The 9,504-nt window shown below is 39.8% G+C and overlaps 1 long non-coding RNA gene across 1 annotated transcript; it reads left to right on the forward strand.

Annotated features, from left to right (window-relative positions):
* Positions 1-4,765: 4,765 nt before the first annotated feature.
* Positions 4,766-9,494, forward strand: LOC121867788. The gene is made up of 3 exons (XR_006089246.1): positions 4,766-5,620; positions 6,208-6,290; positions 9,285-9,494. It is a non-coding gene; the product is annotated as an uncharacterized LOC121867788 (long non-coding RNA).
* Positions 9,495-9,504: the final 10 nt, after the last annotated feature.

Raw genomic sequence — 9,504 nt, forward strand, 5'->3', positions numbered from 1 at the left:
TACTCTCTCTTATCTCCATACCATCTACTAACTTTCTCTGCCGGGGTCAAAGGCCAACACTATTGTCAATTTTTTTCGCCGCAACGACCGACTTCTTGCCGCGGAGGGGGATCTTGGAGGGACCCCAGCCAAAGGTCGCTCTAAGGGTGAACGTCGCATGGCATTGTTTGTAAATCAGCCGTAGAGCGATTGAAGGGTCACCCGGGTCTCTCCCATGATCCACGCCAGCCCAGCCTAAGGGTAATAAATATCTTGAGAGAAAAATACACTGGCATAGAGATATTTTTTTAACAAGGAAAATATTTTTTTTTTTTTTTTTTTTATCTTTGGTTCAAATTTTCCCTCGAGTCAGTTCCATGGTTTAGTTTATTAAAAAAATAAATGAAAAATATCCTTTGTTATCAATATATTAAAACGTGTTAATTGCTTCATTTTTTACCGATAACCAAAATAAAGATTGTTTTATTTTCAATTTTTTATTATTAAATTCTTCACTTGATGAATGGGGCGATACACTACAGACCTCGACTAACTAAATGTCTCCGAACTTGTTGAATAATTTTTTTAGAGGTTTGTTCGGTCAGATTCTCGTTTGGGGTCGGCTTTGTTGATGAGAAATTGGACAGTGTTGAACCCCTTCTGTCTGTTGTAGCTGGGAAGATAAGGTTCATGGCAGCCTCTTTCCTCTTATGATCTATCTTGTCTGATTCTCTTGATTCTATTGTCTGATTCTCTTGATTATTGTCTCATTCTCTTGATTCTATTGTCTGATTCTCTTGATTCTATTGTCTGATTCTCTTGATTATTGTCTCATTCTCTTCATTCTATTGTCTCATTCTCTTGATTATTGTCTCATTCTCTTGATTCTATTGTCTCATTCTCTTGATTCTATTGTCTCATTCTCTTGATTATTGTCTCATTCTCTTGATTCTATTGTCTCATTCTCTTGATTCTATTGTCTCATTCTCTTGATTATTGTCTCATTCTCTTCATTCTATTGTCTCATTCTCTTGATTATTGTCTCATTCTCTTGATTCTATTGTCTCATTCTCTTGATTCTATTCTCATTCTCTTGATTATTGTCTCATTCTCTTGATTCTATTGTCTCATTCTCTTGATTATTGTCTCATTCTCTTGATTCTATTGTCTCATTCTCTTCATTCTATTGTCTCATTCTCTTGATTATTGTCTCATTCTCTTGATTCTATTGTCTCATTCTCTTGATTCTATTGTCTCATTCTCTTGATTATTGTCTCATTCTCTTCATTCTATTGTCTCATTCTCTTGATTATTGTCTCATTCTCTTGATTCTATTGTCTCATTCTCTTGATTCTATTGTCTGATTCTCTTGATTATTGTCTCATTCTCTTGATTCTATTGTCTGATTCTCTTGATTTTATTGTCCGATTCTCTTAATTCTTTAGTGTCTGATTCGATGATTTATTGTTTGATTCCCCGATTCTGTCTAGTAAGTTGGATCACTTCTTTGATTCCCTGATTCTTGTTGGCATACGTCTCCGATTCTCTCGTGGTCATGATTCCCTCCTCTCACCTGCCTTCTATACCCTATATCCTACCCAATTGCATTTATCAAAACATCGCCCGAGAGAGATTGACTACCCTACTCACCTCCCTTCCACCCCACCCTGCCTGCCCGCCCAGTTCTTCCTCAGTCAGGCACCCAGCTTTGTAATCTTTATTTTATATTTTTCTACATTGTCAACTTTCCTTTCCTCTCATTAGATCAGCTTAGATGATGATTATTGTACCGTGAGACGGAGGCAAGGCGTGGTGAAGCAGTAGCGAATGATGCCATGAATTATTTATTGATCGAGTCGTTGAAGGTAGCTTAACGAATAGGCCACTTTGATCTTTCTACCTGGGGAATAATGATGCTGGATTATTCTTGCAATGACTTTTTTATAATTATTATTATTATTATTTTGTATTCATTCTTTATTTAAATCTATAGATTAACTTATTGAAATTGATTAATATAAGAATATATATATATATACGGTATAGATATATATATATATTAAAATGTATATTGGCAAACTTGCTCGAACCCTGGAACTGCGACTGACAGGATGAGTTCGGTGATATAGATGTCTCAGTAAATGGCGTCATCACTTAGTGCCACACTTATTCTCAAAGTGGAAAAGCAGAACGTTGGCAGCGACAGCAAAAAAAAAATAAATAAATGATTCGATGCCCAGTACTTGAAATGATTGTGAAAGTAAACAATAAATACAGTAAAATAAAAAAAGATTCCTCCCCATGTATAGCAGCTGAACACCTCTCAGCTAAATGCTATGAATAAAGATGAAAGATATGTTATAGTTTTACTTACCATCTACAAAAAACTTCAACATTTTACAACTTGTCTTCATTGGGTGTTGGTGTTGTAATGATACTTGTACTGTGTTTACTCATCTAGGATACATTGTTCAAGTCCTTGGTGATGCCATTTAGTGCTTGCTCGACGACATGATTTCATTGAACGAGGGACCCTATACTTGAGGGTTTTAATGTACGTTTATACGGCTCCATAAATAAACGGCCATTTTAAAATCCTGATAACATTAAAAATATTATTGACTGGGTTAATCATACTCAGAGAAGAACAAAACTTTGCCTTTGTTAAATATTATAAAATTGACGCAATCCAACGTTTTTAAGTTACCGAGGGCATTGTGTGTGTGTGTGTACAGTAGGTCAGTGAACGCTCATGTCGACGATACTTTACAGATTAAGAGTTTTAAACTTGTTATAATTCCAGATTTAGTTTTACATGAATGAGATTATTGTTGTTGTGAACTTCAATGATGACCTATTACTGTAACGTAGTGATGTAGATCTTTGAAGTAGACTATTGTATGAGTCACTTTATATCAGTGGTGTCAGACTCAAAACCTTTTAAGAGTCAATTCTTATTTTAATTCCCCTTTTCAGGACCAACACAAGTCTGTACTGTTACATATTGGCAGGATTGAAGAGAACCAGGAATACCTCTTGGGTTTGTCTTATGTAAAATTCAGTTTTCTTAATACACATGATTAACACTAATAATAGGATAGCAAAAGGCATATACTGTATATGCATTATTTTGGGGCTACAATTTATTATAAAATCCATACCCTGGTGGAGCCTAGAGCAAGGCGTTGGTTGATGCGACCGTCGTGTACAAAGTTTCCCTACAAATCTTATATATTCTTTTACTACACATAAATTGTATGTATAGTTAGTTGTAGCTATAGATAACAGTGATTAATTTTACCATCATCCCACAGGCCACACCTGACCATCCCAAGGGCCACATTATGCCCGCAGGCCATGAGTTTGATGCTCCTGCTTTATATAGTAACCAGGAGTGGCGACCTGTGATGTAATGGTCAGCATGCTCACCTCGCAAGCGAGTGGACCCAGGTTCGATCCCCAAGCAGGGTGAAACTATGGACAAGTTTCTTTACACCATTTGCCTCTGTCTACCCAGCAGTAATTGGGAACCTGGATAATAATCGATTTGTGGATCGTGTTCCAGGGTAATGGTTAGCCAGTGTTGTGGGAGAGTTGTCCAGTCTTCTCTGAGCTGTTGGTCAGCTGCTGCTGCTGCTGCTGCTGCTGCACACCACACACCCTTATAATACACCACACAACAGCAGTCCTGCAGGGAGGGTCCCTGGGGCTCCTGCCACCCCTGGTAGGGTCCCTGGGGCTCCTACTACCCCTGGGAGGGTCCCTGGTGCCCCCGCCGCCTTTGGGAGGGTCCCTGGGGCCCCAGCCACTTCTGGGAGGGTCCCTGGGGCTCCTACTACCCCTGGGAGGGTCCCTGGACCCTGGGAGGGTCCTGTGCCACCTCTGGGAGGGTCCCTGAGGCCCCCACCGTCTTTGGGAGGGTCCCTGGACCCTCTGCCTCCATTGGGATGGTCCCTCGGTCTCAGCCTGGAGGTTCTATGGGTTCCCGCTGCCTCGCGTCGGCCTTGCCTGCCACCCCTGGGAGGGTCTCTGGAGGCACCACAATCCCTGGGAGGGTTCCAGGAATCCCTGCTGCACATGGGAAAGTCCCAGAGCTCCATGCATTTGGGAGGGACCTCGCACCTGGGAGGCCCCAAAGGCCTCTGCTGCCCAGGGAGGGCCCCGGGGGGCCTCGGGCCCGCCACAGGGAGGGTCTCTGGGGTCCCCATCGCCCCTGGGAGTGTCCCTGCAGACAAGCAAGCAAGCAGATAGGCAAGGGGACGGGAAAGATTGCATGCAAGCAGGTAGTCAAGCATGCTGGTAGGCAGGCAGACAAGCAGGCAGGGAAGTATGCAAGACTGCTAGTAAGCAGTCCCGGGGGCCCACACCTGGGAGGGTCCCTGGAGCTCTTGCTGTCCAGGGCCCCGCCGCCCATGGGCTTGTCCCTGGAGCTCCAGCCGCCTTTGGGAATGGTCCCTGGGGCCCCGCCACCCCTGGGAGAATTCCTGGGGCCCCCGCTATTCCTGAGAGGGTCTCTGGGGGCCCACGCCGGTCCTGGGAGGGTCCCTCGGGCCTCTGCTGCCCATAGAAGGTCTCCCCCGCCCCTGGGCATGTACTGGCTCTCTGTTACCCACTGTTGATAACTGTGGGCATGTACTGGCTCTCTGTTACCCACTGTTGATAACTGTGGGCATGTACTGGCTCTCTGTTATCCACTGTTGATAACTGTGGGCATGTACTGGCTCTCTGTTACCCACTGTTGATAACTGTGGGCATGTACTGGCTCTCTGTTACCCACTGTTGATAACTGTGGGCATGTACTGGCTCTCTGTTATCCACTGTTGATAACTGTGGGCATGTACTGGCTCTCTGTTACCCACTGTTGGCACCTTAGTAAATAGATTAACACAGTTAAGGATTTTAACCTTTCACGACCGGGGTTAGGTGTGAGACTGAGATAGAAGAGGTGAGTTACTTCTCCACCTGGAGTACTGTCACCCCGCCTGGAGTACTGTCACCCTGTTTGGTCCCTGAGATATGGCACCTCGGGCACCCTGAGAGATTAGAGCGCCTGCAACCATCTATCTATCTATACTAATGAGCGGTAACCACCCAGTAAGGTATGGTAACTACCGTTATTGTAGTCGGGAATTACTTCGTATATATTTTTCCTTGAAAGGTTTCCTTAGTTAAAGGTTTAATTAATTTTAAAAGTATTATATTATTCTTAGATAAAAGTAAATGTGTTAGTGATATTAAAGTATTTTTTATATTATAGTTGAGTAAATTAGTAATGTTGGCAGCCCTGATTCGTCAATATGTGCTCTGTCCGAAGCTGAAGAATTTGGGTTGCTGTACAGTACGTATACTTATTTTTATTTATTTTTCCGTAAAGTTTTTCCTTATTGTTTCTTTTCTATACTACGATATAAATTAATTTACCCTAAAATTTTTAATAAAACTTGAATGTACGATTAAGGTTAGATTTATTTTTTTAATATTCCCACAATCGTGTACAGTTTTTGGCTTGGCGGGAAAACACTACTCAGAGGTGATTGGCAAATGGCCTCGTCGGACCCATCCAGTGTCACTTGAGACTCGGAGGGTGGAGGTGCTGACGGTCGTCTCTCTCACTTGCCGGTCTACGTTCGTTAAATATATGGTAAGTGATATTTTCAGTTTATTTAAATGGTTAAATTTATGCTTGTGTTAAGGTCGGTTAAATTTATGCTTGTGTTAAGGTCGATATATTAAGGTTATTTGTCGATTTTGTACAGATTCATTTTAAATTGAGACACTTTAAATGGAATTTGTAAAAATTATTGAAGAAACTTGAGTTCATGACTAATGAACAAGCATAGGTTGATGGTCGTTAACACATAGACCAGTTACTTTAGAGTATACTTTACGATTTGGGCTTGTTCTTTTATTTAAATTAATGAAACGTCGTTTAGTTTTGGTCATCGAATTGAAGACGGTCCTCACACTTGGTGATGTTACAGGGTTTAACTTAGGTATTTGTTAGCCTTAATATCTTTCGGTTAATATTGGACTATGGCTGTCTGTAGGTTCTCGCCATGTTTACCCGAGGTTTTATTCACTTAGTTCTCTTCAGGTTAGGTAGGATGGTTGGTTCATTTGGCTAAATGAATGAATCTTTTTATTTTATATTGAAGTTTTACTCAAATTTGACCTATTCTCGTTCCAAAACAATAGACGGGTATTTTAAAAGATTTCTTTTCTTTACAGATGACGGTTCCAGTTGTTCCTGTTAACGGCCAGTTTGCTGCTTCTAGTGGTCGTCAGCGTGGATAGTACAGCACCTCGTTAAGGTTGTTCAGTAATTCTTCGTTAACCACCCATCACCTTTTGTCCCGTGAAAATATATTTTTCGGCTAGTTTCTTGCGGTTTTAATTTTGACATTTACTATTGGGGCAATTCTTTATTTCCACCCCAACAATGTAGGGGGATTATTAACAATATTAATTGTTTCAAGTGGGCAGAGCTTTAAAGTCGAGGGAAAATATTGGGTAAATACTATAAAAAAAACCCGCCGAACAACCCTTAGAAAACCTGATTTGTTTCCTAGCCGTTAAAACCCCCAAGGTATGAGTTGACCTTATTCATGTGTTGTGTGCAGATGATGGATTTATAAACTCATGTGATTTGTAAGTTAGGAAACGTCAGTTTATGGAAGATTTGTTTGGTGTTATCTTTAGTATTTTACCAATGAGTGATGGTGCGTGTTGCCTTAATTAACATCAAATTGGGACTTCGAAATATTCGTGATTATAACAATAAATAAATCGCGAATATTGCATTTATTTTGGGGTAATGCTCCGCTAAATTCAAGTGTCTTTAGTTTCTCGATGTGATCTATTAAATGGCAAGAGAAAAAATTTCGTAAAAAGGTGATGGATAGTTCACGAAAAATGAACTTTTGTTCTATAGTGAAACGTAAAGTCTGCTTCAATAACTTTTCAACTGGGGTCATGGGGTGGTCTGTCGCGTCTGGACACAATGGCTAGTACTGGCTGTTACATCAGTTGACAAGTACTGGGCATGTACTGTTGTCACACTGTTGGCAAATACTGTACTGTAGTCACCAAAGAGCTAACACTCGGTGCCATCACAACAGATTGTAGTACAGTTCATAACTTGTACCAAAAAAATTGCCACAAGATTTCTGGACTTGTGGCATCAACCTTAAGTTGTGATCAAGTGGGGCGGACATCTGCTAGTTATGAACACCAGACGAAGTAATGCCCTAAAACAGGTTTATAAACTTGTATTGAGTCGCCCATTGATGACTTACAAATGCTATTTTCTAGTCATTGGGGGACGTTTTGCTAGTTTATGCATCTATACTAAGATTTAATGAGATCAGGAAGCTCCACATCGGGGCTCTATGTACCTTTGGTTTTGATAATTTGTTTTAATACTTGACCGAGAACATGTCAGTGTTGTTACTACTCAAACACGTGGAGGTTTGTATCATTTGAAACACTGGTCTACCCCTGACCGGAGTTTGAGTAAATACTATCTTGTCTTGGGTCTGATGTGCCCACATGTTATAAGTTTTTGGGACTTTGACTTGATCTCTTTTGGAATCAGACTGGCAAACTTGCTCAGTCTCTCTACAGTCTGAATGGTCTCTGTATTTCTTCAGTCAGTGGGTTTGATCTGGAGTATACAGTATATTTTATCAGTCAACTAGTTTACTTCACTGGCTTTATTCAGCATAATGTCTACATTCCTGTTTGTCAGTGTAATTTCATTCCTCCAGTCAGTCATCCGTAATGCTGTTGTGTTTTAATGCCTGTAAACTGGCTAGGCTTGGCTTGATAAACTGCAGTTCTGTGATCTATAAATACATCCAACATCCAAGTTTAATTTGCCATTTATATTAACAATCCTTCTGCAAGTAGTACCTTCACCTGGCTGGCTCTAAGGTCCTGTATGGTAACTGGAGCCCTCTTAAGTTACACATATAACTGCCGTCAACCTTGGCGTTATTGACTTGCCTGCATCTATAGTGGTCTGTTAGTACAATATGTTGTTCCCAGTTCAGTTAATACAGGTAACTATACTCTCTTCATGCCAAACTGGCCCAGAGGCCCTGCCGCTCTTCTATATGAATAGTTGATTGGTTCATAGAAAATTCAGTGTTCACAATTGGTAGGCAGACCTGGTCATTATCTGAAAATTTTAAATATCTGGACTATCAAAATGTGAATGATTTAAAGGCATTAACTCTTGAGAGGATGTAAGAAAGTTGTAAATATTTATTATAAAAGGTCGACATAAATACTGGCTTGTTTACACAGTCCGGGGAGGTAAAATGCTCGGGAACCAATCTATTAGTATGAGGGGCGTGGCTTATAGGTCAGGTTAGCATGGGATTACTATAGTACTTGTTTATACCTAGTGAAGAATGTGGATTACCTCTGTTATAAATGGTGGAATTTAAAACTTATTAATCGACATTTATTAAACTTTACAAGGAACTTTATGTAGTTGTAAAGAATTGTAAATTAATGTTCTGGGATGACAGCCTTTGGATTAGTCTGACTCATAATTGTAAATCTTAGTTTCTTAAAATTCTAACTTGTTTTTTATTATTTTGAGTTACTTTTGTTTTTTAATGTTGCAGCATTCTTACAAGAAATTGATGGAGAAAGTGTTACTATGCCTTAATCTTACCAACAGCTCTTGAATGTAAAATATATTGACTAGAATATACCTTGCTCAATGTTCTAGTACTGTAAAGTTCTATAAAACATTGTAGGGGGCAGTTAACAGTATAATCAGAGGGATGACGACTACATAATACTGTACACTGTATCAGTTTATTTGTCAGAATATCGGTGATATCATTACTGTATTAGTTAGAGCTATGGTAAAAGTAAGGTTGTAACTTTGCAGCATTTTTCTTCACTTTTATATCTGGCACTCTAGTTGTGCTGTGTAATGCTTCATTTATTCATTATAGTAGTTCACAGGTGTCCCTTAATATACTAAAATTTTGTTCCTAGAAATGCTTTCATTAAGCGGAAGTAATTTATATATATTATTGGCGTTGTGTTCCCGTGAAGGAAAATATATACGTTCATATATGTAGATAAAAATGGTTAAAGTTGGATTTATTGTTTGCTTCTGTAGTTTAGACATTTGTTGAAACTATTGTTTATCAGGCATATGTACTGTACTGTATATTGGGGGATACCTACATTGATATAGCATGTACTGTACTGTATAGGCAGTGTACTGTAGGTATACCATTTAATTTTTATTAGAACAGAGTTGTAATGATTATTCATTCTAGGATGATGACTTGAAGATGGAGGAAATGACCACCACAAGAGTTCTTCTGGTGACCTGACTCTTGCTGCAACAGACACAAGTCAGGTTAGGTACAGTACAGGTCATCTCTCATTGTGGTTTCTTCACTAAACTCTTGACAAAGTACAGTAATTGTAACCCATGGACTGCCTTGTCAAGTTAACTCTTCTAAGTGTAAATATCAATGAAGTATTAGTACTGCA

The sequence above is a fragment of the Homarus americanus genome, unplaced genomic scaffold, assembly GCF_018991925.1.
Source record: "Homarus americanus isolate GMGI-L3 unplaced genomic scaffold, GMGI_Hamer_2.0 scaffold46583, whole genome shotgun sequence".
In the NCBI taxonomy this organism is placed as follows: domain Eukaryota; kingdom Metazoa; phylum Arthropoda; class Malacostraca; order Decapoda; family Nephropidae; genus Homarus; species Homarus americanus.